At 43.3% G+C, this 20,689-nt stretch overlaps 1 protein-coding gene across 5 annotated transcripts in view; it reads left to right on the top strand.

The window, feature by feature from the left end:
- Positions 1–8,658: 8,658 nt before the first annotated feature.
- Positions 8,659–20,689, top strand: part of SHISAL1 (shisa like 1) — an 86,785-nt gene continuing 74,754 nt past the window's right edge. For 4 of the 5 annotated variants that reach the window (XR_008747848.1, XR_008747847.1, XM_027789449.2 and 1 more), the window contains exon 1: positions 8,659–9,184. The gene's annotated coding sequence lies outside the window, so the exon portion shown is untranslated. Of the gene's footprint in view, positions 9,185–9,471; positions 9,680–20,689 lie in introns of those variants that run through there. The other variant, XM_055808574.1, reaches the window with a different exon arrangement.

The following is a 20,689-nucleotide window of genomic DNA, read 5'->3' as shown; positions in this document are numbered from 1 at the left end:
TAGCCTTGTAGAGTGAATATTGCTATTATAAATAAAGCAGTGACAGCTGTTGATTAAACAATATCCTTTAAAATGCAGGAGTACTATAAAAATATAAGAAGAGTCAAAAAAGAATATTGGAACTGTGTAAAATAAAGACAAAAATTAAAACAAATGTTATTATTATGTTCCACCTGGACACTCTGCAATTCCTCACGCATCCATTTCTGGTCCTCGGGAGGCTGGGACAAGCTCTTCATATGTAGGAGGGGTGAGGAGGATGTACTTGTGAATGTTTACCTGCATAACTGTGAAATAGCTCTGAAACTATTTGTGACTTCTTTTTATTTACTCATTCGTACATTTTCCTTTGCAAGTGTTTTTGCCCCAAGAGTGTTCAGAACGCCAGTGGGCATGACCAGTCATGCTGGTAGCATTCCCTGGCTGCCTTGAAGGGGCTTTAGCATGAGAGTCAACACGACAGGATTCAGAAACCCTGACATGTAAAAGCCACCATGCATTTGGTTAGGAAGCAGCCATGGTCAGTATTGAAGACCTCCAGCCCTCTAACGCTGCACATACTTTACAGAGGAGCCCTGAAATCCTTACGGTGCACTGGTTTCTGTTTCATCCCTGACAGTTCCCTGTGTGTTCTTTCTCAAGCTGCTTCGATCCCTCCTTCATCGGTTCTCCCTATAATTCCACATTTCTTCTCTTCTACAGCCCCTTCTTACCTGTCACTCTTATGACACTCTGAAACACCTTGTCTTTTCAACCTCTGTTCTCCAACTCCAAAACCTGACATTTCTCTCTTTCCCTGAGCCTCTCCCCTACCACATACTGCCCCAAAGTCCAGACTCTCTCCCTGTTTATGCACAGTGAGCAACTCAGCGCAACGGACATTTCTTGGTGAGTTAGGCAACCTGAGCGTGACTCAGTAATGACTGATACACTTTCTGGCAAAATATAGTTTATGTTGTGAGAAGTAAAAAGAAATATTTTAGCCAAGATAAATCAAAATCTCCCCAAAAAGCAGCATGCAGAACAGTCTTCTATTTTTATGAAAATTATGGAAATACAAGTTTAGTATTATGACATGGAATGACTAGTAATTACTACTTCCAGACAGTGATATTGTTTAATGTATTTCATCCAGAAAAAAAATTTCACCAGTCATTGCTCACAGAACATCACAGGTACGAGCCATCATTTAGCAAAGGACAGCAAAACTGCAACATCTTATGAGGTTTGTGATGAACAGAAAAGGACCTTGTTTTCAGAAGCTTCACTTATAATCCCTTCCTGTAGGAAGGTACACAGAGCAGTATTTCTTTAGGTCAGAGAGCAGTGGACAAATTTCAACCTATGCTTCCAGAAAGAGCAAGAATTTCTAACGTGCTCAGGTCACCTCTGCTTGCTTTCTCCCTAGGTTTGGCTACCAGCCCATCAGTCAAAATGGTTTGTTCTGCCAGTGGTATGTGGTGTCTTAATGTAGGTGTGCCCCCCCCCCCCCCCCCCCCCCCGAGATGTTCTTGTCCTCAAAATAAACTGGCCCAAGAATGCATGGTTAAGGGACTGAAATACAAAGTAACCTATTTCTGCTTCTTTCACTAACAGAAAGGTGTCTGCTATAAATAAGCAAGAAGGGAAGGAGCAGCATGAAGCAAGTAAATTTGTATTGAAGTTGCACTTCAAAGTGAAGATAAATTTTCTAATACATCTGTGACCCAGATCCTCAAGGACATGTAGCTGTTTTACTCTGATGCTTAAACAATTTTAATGATATGGGCACAGATGATTTAGCAGGACACCTAAATATCTGTTCTCCAAACTGCCTGTGGCTGACGTGTCCATTTTTGCAAAGGTTTGCAAAGGACAGAATACTGAAGAGAGCATAATACAGTGCATAGCAGAGAAATGAGAACACTGTATGAGCTCATGAGAATTTCTAGAAAAAACCCAGACTCTGGTGAAAGCAGTGGTGCAGTTTGGTACCCTGGCTCCTCATGCATATTTCCATGAACGCTTGCAGCACATTAAGCATAGAAGGGAGGATATGCAGCAGTGCATTGAGGGAGAAGCATGGCATCACAGGGAGGTGACCATCCCAGTTTCCATTTCAAGCAAGAGAAGAATTTTACAGTGGAGTTAAAAATTTCCTTTTCCAGTCCATCAGTAAGAAATCCTAAACAGGAGGATAGAATACTGTTCTGGATGTAATCACTTATTAGTACACAGGGGATTTTGATTATGAGCCATGCCCATTAACAGTAAAGGCACATTCACTGTATGCAAATCCTAGTCCAAGAATGGCAATCTAAAATCTGTGATCATGGAATATTGTGTGAGAGAAACCTATTTACATGATGGTTTTATAGTTTATTTTCTCTGTGTGTCTGCTCTGCACTGACAGATTCCATGGAGATTGAATATAAAGGAAAACATAAGCAACTTGGCAAAGTATGCCTCAGTCCCTGGGTTCAGCTCACATTTAAAAACCATTTCACCCAGCTTTTGCAGTTCATTACCACACAGTAGAAAAATCCCTTTGCTGGCATGGCTCAGTGTTGCACTGCATGTTTCTCATTCAAATACTTTCTCTTGTGGTTTTTTTTTTTCCTTTTTTTCCTGTGAATACTAACTTCGAGGAGTATTTCCAGTGAAGTCTAAGATATGAGTGATGTAAATCTTTATTATAGTATAAAGAGTAGGGAGATCCAACATCTTGGCCGCTTCTGCTGAGCAGTATGTTTTGACACTTTCAACGTTTTAGGTTCTCTCCGTAATAACAAGGATTAATATGATGTGCCTACAAAGAGATTACGTGAATGAATTACACAGGAGATTAGGGGAAAATCTCATTTGGTGCACCCATCAAGATAAAACCTTTTCTGACTCAGAGAAAAGCATCCTTCCTTTTCTCCCTCATTGGACCAGATCCTTAAACGACCTACAGCTATCAGAGGACTGAAAAAGACCGGTGAACCTGAAGCCGATCTATATTCCCAGCAAAATTCTAAACAATCTGTCCTGCAAAGGTCACTGAGGCCAGCTGAGAAATATGAACGTGAGTCAGTCCTGTGTGTCTCTCACATGTACCACCCTCCAAACCCCATAAAGTGAGCGTGCAGCGAGGGAGCCAGCTGTAGAAGAGCTCCTACTGGCTTAGAATAAGCAAGATACCATACAAATTCCTTCTCATTTGGAGAACCTTAAAATAATTTGCTAACAATATGTTCCACAGCATATCTGGGAGACCATATATTTTTGTATTTATCTTATGGATAGCTAAACTAAAATGTTTTCCACTTGTCAAAGACCTGGAAAAAATCACCCAATTCCCAAGAATCTTGTGCTGTAACTACAAGAAAGGCAACCCTATTTGCTATCCTCACCTCTTTAGTTTAGTATTTCCCAATAAAATATAGTCACCCCACACCTGTGTAGTCTATCCATGTCAAGGATTTCGGACTCCTTTAAAAATTGCAAAAGATATAATTCAGCAATAACTATCCCGCCCCTTCAGTGTAGCTGTTTGGAATAAAATGTAGCCACTGTTCCACAATCCAACTCTGTGTAGTAATCTCTAACAGAAAGTGAACACTGTCAAAATGAACTGTGTGGAAAAACTATTAGCTGATATTCATTGTACAATAATCTAAACCATAAATGGTGGAGAATATAAAACTCATCCCAGCATTTGTTCTCTTTTCTCTTGACACTTCCAGTTTGTTTTGCATAACCGTACCTACATTGCAATTGTTCTTCCACCACATTTTTCTCTTATTAAGGATTCTGCATCCAATTCCAAATACTCCATCGAGCTGCATCTCTTTTTTCGTAGCCGGAGGGCTTGGCTGGACACTGTGGCCACAAAGACCTTCTTGGATTTCATAGAGGCGAATCTTCCTTCTTTCCACCTCCTCCCTCCTCTCTCCATCAGCTCAAAGTTTTACAGTCCCATCCAATTCTGACTCTTTTGGAACAGGTAACTTCTCTGCGGTGTGCAGAATGATTCAGAAGGGTGGGTTGTCTTTTAAAAAATGGTGCCTTACAGGAAACTGTAATGATACTTTGCTTTTAATGTCAGACAGGAACACTGCTCCAGCTCTCCGCCCTCTGCTTAACAAGTCCATTGTAACACAACCTAAAAGCACAGATCTATTAAACTTTCGGGAACAATGGACACCATACATTTTCTCCTAGGCAATCAGTAGAAAGTGAAAGAGCAAAAAGTGTTTAGAAGATAAGGAGAGAGAGAGAGGCTGGGGATGGCCTCACTGAGCTATTGAGGGATAATCCACCCATTGCGTAATATTTCTATGACAAGTGTTAATGGGTTTTAAATGTCAGGTGTTGTAGCATAACCCACTGTCTACACAAAGAAGTAACCAATATTTTTTATTTGCTTACACAAAAATAGTCACCCTCCTGTCTTTCCCTTCTGAACAGCAGCTGGCTGGGGAGCATGTGAGTGGGAAAGAGGTGTTGCAGTCTGCCTTGCTTAGCGATCTAATGGAGAAGAGTATCCTGAATTCACAGTAGGCTGCTCTGTGGGAGGAGGAGTGAATGTCCTTCCCTCCTTGATAACAGGATTAATGCCAATCCCACACATTTGTGTGTGTTCTGAGGCAGATTTCTCAGTACAAGCCCTCACCATGAGCTAGCATGGCAGAGGCAGCTGCACGGTGTAATGCTGTGACCTGTCCTGCTCCCCTAGGCGTGAGCTTGAAAGTAAATGTGCATATTTGTGTACATGTGCCTATGTGTGTGTGTAAATCACTACAGTTAGGTGTCCTTGTGCTACTGTAATTAATTATTGTTTTACCTCTGTTATTTTATTTTTTTCTTTTTGGAAACCTCGGCTAATTAAAACAGTAACAAAATGCTTATGCTGTAGCTAGTCCTTTCCAAAGTCATAGCTCCAGCAATGTCTACAAAAGTATATGCCAGTGTTCTTGATTCTCATCCACTTTTAAAATATCAGTTTCTTCTTGCAAATGAAACATACATATATATACACACACATATACAGCCTGGACAGCAACAGTAAGGCCTGTCCCTGAGTCATTTCTTTGACATTTAGTTCTGAAAACCATCTTTGGCAGTCTTTCATGGCCATGTGGTAGCCAGGGCCATGTCCAAACCACCTGAGTTTGGACTTCCCTGTTTGCAGTCAGCACTTTGATTGTTAATTCACTACAGATGTCTGACTTCTAATCTGGAAGGATCTAATGCCTTGGGTGTACCTTGTTAGCATGCAAGTCTCTCGCAAAAAAAAAAAAAAATCCATGCAAGTTCCCCTAGATAATATTTAAAGATGAATTATGAAGATGATTGAAACAATACTTGAAAACACTCTCTTTTTCCAGATATTGTGTGGTGACGGTGTGCCTTTCATATCACAATAGTCCAATTAAAACAATTTAAAATACTAGAAAGGTGAACTAGCCATTTAGAAAATGAATCTGATACTGACATGTGCTGTACTTCCGTGCCCATAACGCATTATTAAATTTCCTGACACGGTCTAGGAAAAAAGCTGTGTGTATGTCAACAGTTACACAGAGGGTGAAGGCGCATGGAATTCCAGGGATGGAATAATACAGCCTTGTTGGCTTTGGCAAAGTACAATCTTTAGTGATGAAAACCTGAAAAATCTGGGGTCAGTCCCACAAAGGCTTGCACATACGTTTATCTTTATGCACAACTCATGTGTGCAAATCGTTACAGCATTTGGCCTCTGACACGGCTGCTTCAGCAAAGTTCTGTACTGTAAAGCCCAGGGTGTGATCTTGTCCTTACTGAATGAAGTCAGTGGGACTTTCCGTGTGAGCAGTTATTTATGTCAGCCAGCAGAGCTGGCCCACAAGTGGCTGAAGCAGTAAATTAGCTGCTCAAATGTTGTAAACTTTCAAATAGTGCTTTCCTCTAACTTCAGAGGGAAAAAGGGAATCTTTGAATAGCGGCTTTATGCTATTTTTCATTATTATATTATTTACTGTGGTATCATCCCAAGGCCCAGATGAGGTTCCCATTCAAGGCTTCTTTATACCACAGTTAAACAAGCAATCGCTGTTTGGATTCTAACCAACTTCTGTATTTTTATAGAGAGCTTTAATTCTGAAACCTTGAAGTAGTATAGGCTTAATGAGGAACATTGCCATACCTAGCAAACCTGGTCCTAATACCAGTTCCAGCACTGGTTTAGGCAGGAGTGGTAGATAGCTCAGTCAGTTGTCTTCTGTTCAGTGTCACTCTTCATACCAAGACACATACTTGAAGTTTACACAGTGATAGAAGTAATGATTTTAAACAGCTTTTATTATATGAGACAGGAGTGCTAGAGCATGAAGACTTATAGGTATTTAAAAAAATATTAAAAAAAATAGTAAAAAAAAAAAATTAAATAACTACCTGAAAAGATTGCTTTTATTTTATATTTACTGCAAAAGAGCCACAAGACATCAAGCAGATGACGACGAGGCTGTTGGGACACAAGCATTTGGTTGCTGCATCTGGCATTAGCATGGGATGGCAGAATCACTGATCAGGATTTAATTTTCATTTCTTGTCCTAATTTGCATTTCCTATTACTGTTGTTGCATTTCAGCCCTGTGGGTTTGGGATCTGACCAAAAGCCAATAGAAAGCTCAAACCAGTAAAAGTCCAGCATTTTTTTCTCTCCTCCGGAAAGAAGCGAACAAAAATAAACACCCTCCCTTCCTGCTCTTTCCCCTCACGCATATACCTCCTTGAAAATGTCTGCTCCTCAGGAAACAGGCAGGAGTAATTAATAAGGAATCATTTGTGTCTTATTTAGAGGAGACTCTGGCCACAGCTTTTCCTTCAGTCACTCACAACAATGAAACGGAGGAGGGTGACAGTGTGTCACTAACAAAGAAAAAAAAGGAGGGGCTGAAGCCCAAGTACCTCACAAGAATGGCTTTGAATCTTTGTGTCCATGTGGGAAGAGCTTCCTTGATACCTCTGCTTACAAAGAAAAAAAGAAAAAGAAAAAAAAAAAGGGGGGGGGGGGGGGTTGGTGAGGAAATAGGGAATAGAACAGCTTAATGTCCTTGTCCTTTCAGGGTTGAGTGAAATGGAGGAATCAGCAATCGGGTGGAATTGTAAGAAAAAACCAAACAGATGAACTGGTGGTCCACCATTCCTGTGCTCTATGTTTATTTTATGAAAAAATAACAGCAGCCCACCTAGTCATAAGGAGTTTTATTTGGTGTTTGTAACAGAATTGGTCCCAATGGGACAGTGCAGCCTGGTTTTATGTGGCTGTGTAATGAGACATCGTCGTATGAGAAATTGGCACAAGCTGACAGGGGACCTTGATTTCTGTTTGAAATCGTTCAACTTACAGTTTTTAAACAGCTGGCTAAATTGGCTAATGTGAACGAAGTCATAGGTTATATTCCTGCCTGATCTGAGAAGTACATCTGCGATTGCTCCTTGCCACGTGCAACACGTGTGCAGAACACGCACCTCGCCATGCCTGAACACCCAAAACACGCAGCTTCACACAAGGCTCTGAATTACAACATGTCGGGGGGAGAGACTAGGGGTAAGACAGGATGCTTTACTTCCTTCAGATCATAATTATAGGGAAGCAGTTCAGAACATCCAGATTATGTTATCCGGCAGTATGATTTAAACGTAGCTTCACCCCCAAACAATAAATAATGTACATGTGGTGGGCATGAGTCATCACTCTTGCAACAGCGTCTGTGGAGCTCCCTGCTTTGTACGCGTCACACATTAACATGTAAATGAAAAATAGTTCTTATTAAAATTTGAATTCGTATGAGAGAGCTCATTTAGAGACATCGGTTTAGAGCAGTCTCCTTCTCCGAGGTCAAAACCACCTGCTGGACCGCGGAGCTGTGGCGCCAGAGGAGGGAGGGAGAAGAGGAAGCTTTAGCCATCTTTAGAGAAGGGAGCCCGTAAATCAGCGTCCATCTTCCCCTCCCGAAGTTGCTTTGCCTTTGCCTCGGCGGGGCAGGTGCTGCGGCTGCAGCACCGAGGGCACCCTGGGCGCGCAGAGGCGCTTGCGGGTGGCCGCTTGCGAGGCCGGGGGCGCGCACGTTGCGCTGCCCGCGCCTCGCGGAGCCACCCCGCAAGAACACGGGCTGCGGCTGCTCGCACCGCGCTGCGCTCCCGCGGAGCGGCCGGGCCCGGGCTCGTCTGACGCGCAGCGGGACGGGCCCGCTGGGCTCCCGCGCGGTGGCGGAGCGCGGGGCTGGCGCGTGCGTCACGCCGCTCCCGGGGGGGGCCGTGCCAGCGCCTCGCGCAGCCCCGCCGCACGCACCGCGGCGGCCCCGCTCCGGCCGCGACGGGCGGGCGCGCAGGTGCGGGGGGCAGAGCCGCCGCCCGGGGCTGCTGCCCCGCTCCCCCGCCGGGCCACCCCCCTGTAACGCGTGTTCTGGGGAAGTCCCAGCGCAGGGGCCTCTGGCCGCGGCTTCCCGGCGGGCGAGCGGCCCCGCGGGACGCGCTGATCCCCCCGATTAAAGCGTCCCCTGGGAGGATTGCTGCTGAGCAGGCTGCCGAATGCTCCCGGAGTAATTTAAAAACACCGAATCTCTATTTTATTAACGTAATGCTCTTAAAATTGAAAGTACGCTTAATCCCCGGCGCCCTCGTAACGAGCGGGGGGTGGGGTGCGGCGCGGGCTCGGGTCACCGCCCGCACGCCGGCCGTTGGGAGCCGGGCAGCGCCCAGCGCCCCGCTGCAGCCCGCCGGGGGCGCCGGGGGAGGGGGGCTCGGGGCGGGGAAGCCGCCGAGCTTCGCCCGCCGTCCCCCGCGAGAGGAGCGGGGCCGCCGCTCGCCGGTGACAGAGCCCAACTTCAGCGGGGGAAAGCCGCCCCGCGGGCACCGGAGAGCGGCGCCGCACAGCAGCCGCACCTGACCCGCTAACTCCCCCCCCGCCCCGCTCCCTCCCGCGGGAGGGCGGGGGGCGGCTGCGGCGAGGCACAGAGGCGGCCCGTCTCCTCGGCGGGGCGGCCAGTGCCGGCAGCGCCGGGCGACGCGTATCTCCTCAGCGAGCCCGCCGGAGAAGGAGGAGGAGGAGGGGGCGGGGGGGACTGGGGCGCGCCCCGCGCGCCCGTTAGTTGTCACCTCCATCGGTGATGCCGCGGCGACCGCCAGCGCGGCCTCCACCCTCCACCCCCGGAAGACGCCGCCGGGCTTTCCTGAGGTGAGCGGCCACCTCCGGGGGTCTGCGCTCCCGTCAGCGGTATCCCGAGCGGGGCCGCCCGCTCCGTGCCCCGCCGGGCAGGGAAGGGGCGCTGGGTGCCCGGGCGGGCGGGGAAGTTTGCGAGCGGGACGGGAGAGCGGCACGTCCGCTCCTGCGCCTCGCCTGCGGTAGAGGGGACGGGCGTGGGCGTGGGGAGGCACCTGGAGAGCCGGCCCCAGGTGGGGGAGAGCAGCTGGCTGGGGTGGAGGCGGAGGGAGGGAAGTGGAGAAGCTGGGGCGGGCGGGGGAGCCGCGGACAGGGGAGATGGGGAAGCAGGCAGCGGCTCCTCCCGAGCAGCGGCGCCTCGCCCCCCGGGTCGCGGAGTGAAGCACCGCGCTCCGCTCCGGGAGGTCGGTTCCGCTGCCGGCCCCGCCTCGGCGGCGAGTTTTCCTTCGGGGGCTTCGCCGGGCAAGTGTTGGGAAAAGTGGCCGTGCCCTGGGAGCGACTTAGCGCAAGGTGGGGCTGATTCTGACGGGGGTTGCGGAGGGCTGGGGCTGTGTGTGTGTCTGTCCGTCTGTGTGGTGTCGCGGATCGCGCTGGACCGAGCGAGCCCCGTTCGCTGCCGGGCGCTACCTCGGAGGGACCTGGAGGCGCCGTTCCCGGTCCCCGATAGCGCCGCGGCGGCCGGGCCGGCCGGAGCGCAGCAGCGGCGGGAGCCCTGCCCGGCCCGGCCCGCCCTGTCCCCGGCGCGGCTGGTGGTCGCTTGCCGCTCGGAAACTTTGCGGGGCCGAGGGCGCCGGGGCGGCGGGTGAGCAGCGCGGCTCGGGGACCGGCGGAGAGCGCACGCCGCGGGATGCCGGTCTTGCTTGTTTACCCGTTATCTAGGCTGCTGGCAGTAGGTTTATTATGTGTGTGTTTGGGGTTTGAATCAATATTTATTTACAGGACTTAAGTATTAATCACTCATGTCTTGGAAAGCTCATTAGTGGGGACTTGTTTCCATGACAACAGGACCCCTCTGTGTCTTCAGGGTTATCTATTTGCCCGATTTAATTTTTTTTCTTTTCATGAAGCGTATTTGTACTAGTACTGTGTTTTGTCACCGAGGAGAAAATAAAGGAATTAAAACCTGCATGATCCTGTGGCCTCTATTCAGTGTTCCTCTAACGCTCAGTTATTTCCCCAGCCTTAATTCACGATATACGGATGGGACTAAGCAAGTGTGTGAGTTATACAAGGTTTCTTAATACTTCTTTTAGTGCCTTACCTCCTTTAGCTGTAAAGCAGAGACTAACATACGGTTTGACTTGTCTGCTGTTCAGAGTACCCCTTAGACGTGTTAGTACTGAAAAAGGTGATGTCTGTTGCCTTTTTGTTTGTTTACCATTTAGTAGCCCTTTGAGAGGCATTGCGTTGTGGTCTCTGTAGTTTTATTGGTACAGCAAAGCTGGGTATCGGTAGTGACTTACTGTGTAACTTTGTCACCTTCTTGTGGTGTGACCTTGACAAGTCTTTTAACTTCTTGATATCCCACCCTGTGTCAACAAAAGGAAATGCCCACTTGCACCTGTGAAGCGCTCCAAGTTAATCAAGCTAAACTCTTCTAAGACAGAATACTGTTAAAACAATGTAGTAATCATGTCTTAAACATCTGTCTTCCCCAATGATACAGGTGAAAATCCCCCTTTATTTAACATAGCACAGTGGTGTTAGCTCTTCAAATGATGTGTGCCCTTACCATCCAGCTGAAATCAGTGATTCTAATCCTTTTTATGCTAACAACCAGTCACTGCTTTCCTGGGTTAATTTAATCAGTCTGGTAAAAAGAAGAGCCTTTAGCATTCTTAAATTTGTAGGACTATCTGCTATGACAAAGAGTGTACACCCAGTGAGAAGACAGAACAGTGAGAGAAGAAAAGACTGTAAAATTAACTGACAATCTTGATTCCTTAGTGTTGCAGCTTGAGAAGGACTTAAAAGCTTTTTTTAAGAAAGAGAGCAGAGCAAGCACACACTTTTAACTTAACTGTATAGCAAGTTAAACATCTGAAACTGTTCTACCAATTGTCATAGCTTTCCGAGAAACATTTTAATGTTGTGTTCTTTTAAGAAGCATTGGGAGTGTATAAGAAATGTTAGAATATATGTCAGAATACTGCCTAAATGTTAGAAGAATGTCAGAATACTGCCTGAGAGATGTTCTGTTGTGACCATTTTAGATGACAGGAGTAGTAAGTTAGAATATTAGGGGAACTTCAGTAAGAAGCATACATTTTTCTTCTTTCTTGAAATGGTCTTATGAAGTGAATGAACTATTACAAAGTAACTATCTCTTCCATACTCGTGAAGAAGGGTCTATGCCTAGCTCAGTTCAGCAAAGTGCTATAACATATGCCTCATTCCAAATGCATTAGGTTCTATAACATCAGTAGGCAAATTGCACGTCAGGCTTTTATTGGAATATTCTAAAAGGTCTGTGACCTTGACTTTTGTATTCTGGGTTTTTTTAGCAGCATAGTAGTGAGAACATCTGTCTGAAAATATTTCTTGGGAATTGAGGACCGTTTGATCATTACTAGCTCGTAGTTACTAGTGAAGTAATTTTATGACAATCCCATAAAGAGAAAGAAAGAAAAAGAAATGACATCTTAGTCAGCATCTCATCTCCTTTGGATGTCATTGACTTAAATTTCCGTACTGAACTATTAAAGTTTTACTACTTAGTGCTGCACAGTCAATAGAGGTAGAGAGAAAGTGATCTAGGTTTTACTCTGTGCTTTATGTCTTCTTCAAAGCTCAGTCTCTTGTTACTAGTGGTAGAGCAGATACTCCAGTTCAATTCTCAGACCCTTGTTGCCAGGAGAGGGAAAAAAAATTGCATCATTTTATTTTTTAAGACTGATAACAGGGCAGCAAAAAAGGTAATTCATAAGAAGCCTGTTTTAAGTGATTATTGTTCTGAAAAATAACTGTAAGATTGTAAGAAGACATTTGAGTATATGAGATGCCACTGGTAGTGGTGTTCTTTTTGAGGGAGTGAAGAAAAAGTACATAGATCTACAGGCATGAATGATGATACTGGTTTTTGATGTATTTTACTCAGTATTATACCAAAATAACTTGGATATAATGTACACTGGGTTTCTTAAACAAAAGTGCTTCTAACTGTTCATATTTAAGTTATATATTGCTCAAGCTGCATATTGCTTAAACTTTGCTGGCATGTAGAAATAAACTTAATAGTCTTTGTTTTTCTGGTGTTGGAAGTCCCTCAACTGGTTTGGTGAATTAAGATACTGGACCGGTATTTAGTGGGGGTGGTTGAGCTCTTTCCTCTGCAACTTGTCTACTCTGGACAAGTCACTTTACCTTTCTATTTCACCTTTTTTCTAGTCATCCTTCCCCTAGTTATCATTCAGTCTTGTTCATTTGGAGTGTAGGATCTTCAGTGTAGAGACTTATTACGTGCATGTATTGTGCTCGGACAGATATCTGTTGGGGCAGCAAAATGTTACAGCAGTACAGTAACTAGAAATGCTAGCCATCATTTTTCCAGTATCAGTCATTGTGGTCTTCATGTGATCATTAGTTACTACCTCTCAGTAGTGGAGATGTAATGGATGCATTGTTTATAGTGCTAGTTCCATAAAATTACTTTGCTAAATACAGTTGAAGAAAACAGCTTTTGGAGAAGTTCAGAGACCTGTCCTCCAACGACTAGAGAGTGAATAATGGCTCGTTCCTGCTTTTCCTGAACACCTATGTTTGCTGTCATGTGGAATGTACTGGTTTTCTGAATGTAAAAACAAGGCAATCGTGAATTTAAAATATGAGTATTAGTGGCAAGGGGCTCATCAAGGGCAGAAACCAGCACCAAATATCCAAAGTGGAATCTTGATTTTTTTTTTTTCCTCCTTTTTTTCCTTTTCCAGTGTTTTTAAGAAAGGCAGATGAGTTTCCAAGTATACTTTGTGAGCTTATAAAACACACAGCTTCATTGGACAGGAATGAGTAATGGTGTTAGGAAGGTATGACAGCTGTTTCTGTATTATTCCAGTTGGGAGCTTAATTATGTTCTTCATAAATTACTATAAAATGTTTACACTTCAAAATGTGATGTACTTGGTTCAGCTATTTTTTTTTTTTGTTTGGTGTTACTTTTCAAAATCACTATGCTAATTGATACTGATGCTTTCTGATAAACCAGACTTTTAGACTGAGGCAGGGTTATTTCCTACGAAAGGTTTACAGATGAAAAACTGATTTTTATAGAGATCTCTTTTCTGTTACATATGGTAAATTTACTTCTGTCTTTCATCAGAATTTAGCTGACAAAATTAAAACAAAGGATGTATTTTCACATACCAGTGAAAGGTAAAGTAAAACTTCTGCTTTGCACATCTTATTCTTCTTACAAGATGAGGCTCCTTAAATATGAAGATGCAGAAAAGCTCCTTTCTGACCTTTCATTAACTTGCTGTATTTTAATGAACTGTGTACAATGATTTCAGAATGACTCACACTTTTAAGGCCCGAATTTGAAACAACCCAAAGAAATCTGTTTTTTTAAAAAAATGTATTTGAAAGGAAACCTCTCCTAGGTCTCTAAAATGGCTAATGTTGCACACCTGCAAGTTCACATGCACAAACTCTCTAGCCGCTTTGGAAGTTTTGGACCTGGGTGTGTTTTCTATTTGCCAAAGAGATGAAAAGAGACATTATCTCAAGTTACTTCCAAATATTTTTATTGCTCGAGGCAATAACAGTGTTCGATAGTTGTAGAGCTTTGCCAATAGTCAATTTCTATATCACTGCAATATAGACTTTAGGAAGTCTGAAGAGGATAGTATATCTTCCTTCTCACAGAGTCCCACTGAACATGGTGTGGCCTTCTGCATGAAGGAACAGAATGCATGAATGCTTTTATAAGGATTTAAAAGTGCAGGAAAAATATGGTACTCGGTGAAGACAAGCATTACAAAAGAGTTATCCAGATACTGGTGAATTGGATAGTAATAGTTAGTGGTCCAGTAAGAGCAGAAGCGAAATCACAGATGTTAAAGTAGATGAAAGCTGAGATCGAGCAGGCCAGCCTGCCTTACTGCTTCAGAAACGCCAAAAGGATTAGTTTCAAAGGCCAAGAAAACGAAGAGCTGTTTGCTGGCCTCTATAGATTCTGCAGTATGAAGTCTTCATTATAGCTGTGCCATTGCCTTGGTTGTAAAGAGTTCATCCACTGGTGATGGGAAATATCAGTGGTGTAATTCTGATTTAAAGAAGCTGAGTAGAGTCTAGAGATAGAAGCAAAAAACATGTGGCAAACAGTTTGTCTTTGCCATATCATATCTGTGCTCTGGCATCTGGATAATATCCAGTAGACTTCAGAAGCCTCTGTTCTCAGGAGAATCCTTAAAAATCTAAGAACAGCATAGTGCAGCCTTTGGAACAGTTCAGATTGAAAGCACTGGAGGAAAAAATGATTTTATTTTTTTTCTCCTTTCTGATAACTGGAAAAATGCAAGCAAATTTATCTGCTAGCTGTTTGTAGGACACATGATAGATTTCTGCTGTGATTGGTACCCCAGATGCACATACACTGCTTGCCAAAATGCAGAGAGGGAACACGCCACCCCCAAGAAATCAATACACAGCAGGAAAAACAGCATGTTCACCACTTTCAGCTCAGTATATCCTCTGTCAATATATAACGTCTACGTAGAGGAACCGCTGAGTATTTATGCGAGGTCGGGTGGCATCTCAACTGTTAGATGCTTCTTCTGAACTGCCTTTTCTCTTCAGCTAGCATAATACAGCGTTGCTTTTGTGGTAGGACTGGTTTGCCTAGGCTGCTCCACTTGCAGGAGGTATGCTCTGAGCACAGTAGTTGACAGGTCCACCTGGCTGGCTGTGCAGGGTTGGAGTCAAGGGGCACATTTGTGATGTTCTCTGGGGATAAGGCAGGGAGGGACCTCACCTCTGCATGTGCAGCAGCCCCAGCCTGCATGTTTCTCCTTTTGGGTTTCTTGATTTGTAGGCTGACCTTTTCATGCCAGTGAAGCTTAGCAGGCCCACCCAATTTTGTCACTTTATGCCAGGATGTCTGATGTTGCAGACAAGGACTCTTGTTCCTGCTTTATTTGGAGTCAAGGGCAGGCTTCTCACTGATTACCATAGGAACAAGATGTGTTCCCAAACATACTTCAGTAGCTACAAAGAAACTTCCTAACAAAGAACCAGACAGTAACATTACACAAAACATCAAGCATTGTTCTAGGCTTCAGAGCTTTTAACAGTAACATGCTTGCAGACCGAGGGCTGCAAACAACAAATCTCAGGGCATTCCTGGCGGGACTGGAGGATTACCAGCTCTCCTTGGCCCTGAGAAACAATTAAGACTTGATCATGTTACTGATGTAATCCTACTTACTCTAATGGACACCATTCAGGCCCTTTAGATTATATCGGGAATGGAATTCTAGAAGCAGTGAAGTGTGACATAGTAAATCCTTTGTGTAACAGCTATTATGTCAAGCAGAAAGGGCAGTGGGATTTCAATTTACCTGAAGAAGCAAAAGGTCCTTTCCCACACTCATATGGAGACTGTTGGACATTACCAAGGAAAACTTTGGACTGCAATTCTGCTGCTTTGAGCTGTAATACTTTAGTCAGACCAGTTCCGAACTAAAACTCCTGCCCCCCTCGTTCCTTCAGGCATGATTTTTTCTCTCTGCCCCTCATCTTACCCTTACGGACATTCCTATGTTCCACTCGGCAGTGAAACCTGTTCAGTTACATGCTTTTTCTTTAAGAGGAGTTAAAATGAAAGACCTAGAGCCCGTGGGAAGTAGGGGGTTCCAAAATGTAGCTCACAGATATCTGCAGTTCCTTGCTTACTTGCCAAAATCCCTGTATTCTATTAATTTTGCCACTAGAAAACCATTGTTGTGTCCAAATAAAGCTGTTAAAAGTGCAAGTGGGAAGGCAGTCACTTGAGTCATACATATTATGCATTTGCCATTTATCTTGCACTCCCAAATATAAGAGATCCAGGGCTGCTTTTTCACACAATTTTCTGTTTATGGTAGTCAGAATACCGTTTTCTCTGATTACCAAGTGAGGCATGGTTATCTCCTTATCTTGGGCTGGTTTGGTTTTGTGGTGAACATTTGGGAGATTGCATTTTTTTTTTCCCCTGTAGTGTCCTAACAGCATCAGTGTTTATGAAATTCTTCATCTACTCCCCTGCCCAACAGTTCTTACACTTGTTAAAAAAATAAATAATTAAAAAAAACAACAGAAAAAAAGCTTTGTCTGTAAAGCATGTGGCCAGCATGCTTTCCCATAATGTCACTTCCCAGATAATTCATATTTTAATATTCAAAAGCATAGGCAAAATTCTACAGAGGTAAACGTTTCCAAGCTAATTTGACTGCTTCAGGCGCTTTATCTTGAATGGCACACTACGAATACTCAATAAGCTTTAAAATCCGGAACACTGGCATTGACTTGCGCAGTTGAGGTTGGTTCTTTGTTCCTGTCTTGTTTTTTCAGTATAACCATGGCATGTCATTTGGACAGAAAGCTGCTGAGATAACAGACCAAACTTTCTATTCTAAAGACACAAAATACTTCTATTTCTAAAGGTACCAATATCACAAAACACAAAACTTGAATACAAAGTACCTGAAAGCTATAAAAGACAACGTAAGACTATAGACAGACGGTGTCAGCCCAGATTTTCATAGTCATGAAGAATGTAATGCTATGCAAAACAAGGGAAATGCTGAGCAGGTGTAAATGGAAACTAACAGCATCTTCTCAAGATGATCTTCATTGCTATTTCGTGGGAAAAAAACCCCAAACCAAAACACTTTCATTCTTCTAAATTTCATGTTGTCGGTTACACCAGCAGTTAAATGCACCTTATAGCTATGTGGTGCAGGAGCCCTGACCTGAATAAAACACTGGTTGCATATCTGGCTTCTAGGGAGAGTTGCTTGCTGACAGATTGGCTAGAATTGAAAAGTCATGAGAGAATTCAGTCAGTGGCTGTTCTCAATATTGAAACCATTTTTATGAAGCAAGTTCAGTATAACCATGCTTGCTATCTTTTCTGATTGTGTGGAATTTTGAGAGTAATTCATTGTGATCCTGTTGTAAAGTGTTGTGACAGGGCAGCATTTCCTTGATTAAGATACTGCTGAATTTTCATTTTTAGAAATACTATTGGCAGGGATTTAGAAACCTGGACTCTAGCCAGAAAATGAACAATCACTGAAGCCAACGATGCATAGAGATTCTATACACAGAAGTTGGGCATTGCTAATTATTACTTTGTGTTGCAGCCTCTCTTGGCCATGTTTGGGCAAATCTGTGAGTTCCGATGTCAAGTAACTGGGTAGCTGTGTAACTGGCTGCAGAGGGATCGCTGTAGCGCAGGGCCATTAGCCAGCGTGGTGGTTACTGACTCATGTCCTGTCCCATAGCCCAGCAAGGACTGGTGGCAAGCAGAAAGGGTCCTGTGGGCTTGGTGCTTTTCTGCTTCTAACCTGTGATTTGTGACAGTCTTCAAGTTATTCTGTTGCTGGAAGAGCAGCAGGGTGTTCAAATCACTATGTGGTCAGCATCTTCGCTGCAAAAATCAGGCTCAGTCACTCTTAACTTCTTCCCATTTCTGTTTCCTTTCTTTTCACTCAGGGTGAGCATCATCGTTCATCTCTTAACTGGTATCACTCAAAAGCAGCTCTCTAGAAACTCTAGAGGTTTTACATAAGAAACATAATTTTACATAAGAAAGCAGCTGACATCATACGTTGCTGATGATAATTGCTTTTTAGGAGCCTCACATACAGAACTCTGTAAATTACAAGCCCATCTTGCAACAGAGAAACAATTCTTTGTTTCAGAGTAGAAGAGCACAGGTGAAGAGTTACTAAACGGGGATCAAATATTTCTGTAACATGGAATAACTCCATGTTACCAAAAAAGTAGGCATGTATCCTACTTTTGTAAGTCCATGGACGAATTCTTACTTATTTGAATGGAAGTAGGGTCAAGCCCTATGTGTCTGAGGGATACTATTGTGAAAGCAAACCCTTGCTGAGTCGCCTCTGCAGGAATTGGGATGCACTCCTGGCCAGTAATCTAAATACAACAATGTGAAATTTATGAGGAGAGGAATTGGCAGTAATAATACTTCTTTTGCCTTTCTACTCTTTATCATTAGCTTCCCACACTTTTGTGTCAGCAGAGAGCTGTTCAGTCCATTAATTGCCTTTTTTAGACAGTTTCTATCTTCTTTCTGATAGTAACATATTCATAGCAAGGAAAGCTCTATCCATCATTAGTCATTTAAGCCCTAAGGCCATAGTCCAAAGCTTACTTCCATTTTTTTTCTAGAATCTATTCCACATAAAAGAAACGAATGTGTATCCACATGCACACATATAGGCATGCATTGTGTAGCTCATTAAAATGAATTTATGTGTGTTCATTTTATGTTTTTGTAATTGGTCTAATGTCTCAGTGATAATACAAGGGGTGGAATGAGGTTAATGGTTATGGCAAATTTTGAGCCAGAGTTTGTAAACCTCATGATTATTTTCTAACTCCACCTAGCTTCTCCCAAAATCCTCTGAGTTTGGACTGCAGTGGAAGATTTGCAGTAGCATGAACATGAGTCCAAAAGATTGTGAACTAAAAAGAACAAAATTTATTACTTTACCTGTTGAGCGTAAGTAACATCACTCTAAGCTTGCTTCAATGATGGAAATGAAATAGGAAATAAACATGTTCATGAGGCTTCACAGTCTTAAACACTTAAGAGATTATTTTTCTCTTTTCTTCTTCTCTGAAGTATGAAATGTAATCCAATAGTCTTAAATCAATGGTAATTATAGTTCAACCTTAAAAGATCAAGCAAGAGCTCCAGCAACACAGGCATGCTTTTCAGAAGCACCCTGTGCTGTGTGTGTCCCACGGTAAGCCCTAATCAAGATTCTTAGTGCCAGGTGCTTTTTAAGGAAAGATAAAAGAGAAGCAATATTCTCAAGGAAGTCAGCACCTTTCTTAAGCAGGATGTGTTTATATTGTCCATTTTGATAATTAAGCTTTAAAAGCAAGCATTGTTTTTCCAACCTTCTGCATAATAATTACAACAAACAATTAAAAGTCTCATATAGAATAATGTAAATGAAACTGTAATGCTGTTGCTTATCATGATCAAAGCTGAGATTTCTCTTCCTTTAGTTTCTGAACTTGCTCTTCCTTTTCTGTTCTGTCTGCCTTGTCAGTCATGTATTCCTCTTTAGGCAGGCTTAGGCAGGCACACAGTGGAGAATAATGGAACTTGTCACTTATTTTGATTACCAAAGTGAGGGCTGACTGTATTTTGCAGTATACTGGTGTTATGGGCTGGACTGTAGGTTACACCTACAAAGCAGGTGTCCAGCAGCTGCCTATAAACTTCAAAAATGAGCCAGGCTCTACCTCTAAAAAATATTTATTGTGCCTTCTTCCTTTTCATATCGTGCATAGGAAATGGTACTAGGAACAGCAGCGGTGGTTTTGTTTCATGCAATACTGATCAGAACCAGGAAAATGCTTTACCTGTTTCATGAGCCTAATAGCTATTTCCTTTGCTTTTTCCATTCCTTTTCCTTTCTGTCTAGTGAAGCAAATGTTCTGGTGTTTTAGTTTCAAGAATCAAAACCAAACAAATGTTTATCCCATTTAAATATGAATGTCGTTTCTAATTTTTTCCAATTCATCTGCCAAAACAGCAACAAAAAAAATACTAGTCAGTTGCATAGCCTTATTAGAGAATTTATATCTGGCACAGAGTGCCCCCCCCAATAACATGGGGTTTGCTGGGAATTGAGATGATGAGCACATGATACAAACAGTTTGTTTGCAGAGTTGTCCTGTCTTCTTGCATGAAAGCATTTTCTGTGATTGAAAAGCCAGAGACTCACAGTTTGAAGAGTTCAGGAAACCACTAAAAAAAAGCCCAGAGCTTGTTTTAAGAGGGTATATTATCTATGTCCTTTTTCTTGAAAACAAAGCTAAGACATATGGTCCTCAAGAAACTTGGTATCTTCAGTTTTTAATTCCATAGTGGCTATGGTTATCAAAGAATCACAAACTTTTTCTAGCCCAGTTTCAAGAAGTGCTCTTAAAATATTTTAAAATTTCATATTTTGATAGGTACCTGTTGGATCATATGGTGGAATCATCTCACATGTCGTTTCTATATCCATGCTAAATGCAATCCATCAGTATGATGGTGGTGTTCATTTTGAGGGGGAGGAAGGATGTTACCTAAATTAAATTGCCTGGCTATTAGTAGCAAAGCAGATCCAATAAAGGTAGCTGTGTGTTATATGGCTTGCTACTGCTAACAAATGTAATGATGTAACAAAAACAAATGTAATGATAAGACAAATACAGAGCCTGAATTTTGAAGCACCAAGTGATTATGGATGCAGCTGAAATTCATCAGGATGGCAAATTCTCTGGCCTGCCTTC

The sequence above is a fragment of the Falco peregrinus genome, chromosome 6 (assembly GCF_023634155.1).
Source record: "Falco peregrinus isolate bFalPer1 chromosome 6, bFalPer1.pri, whole genome shotgun sequence".
Taxonomy (NCBI): domain Eukaryota; kingdom Metazoa; phylum Chordata; class Aves; order Falconiformes; family Falconidae; genus Falco; species Falco peregrinus.
The sequence above is the reverse complement of the archived record's forward strand: the minus strand, read 5'-3'. Positions and strand labels throughout refer to the sequence as shown.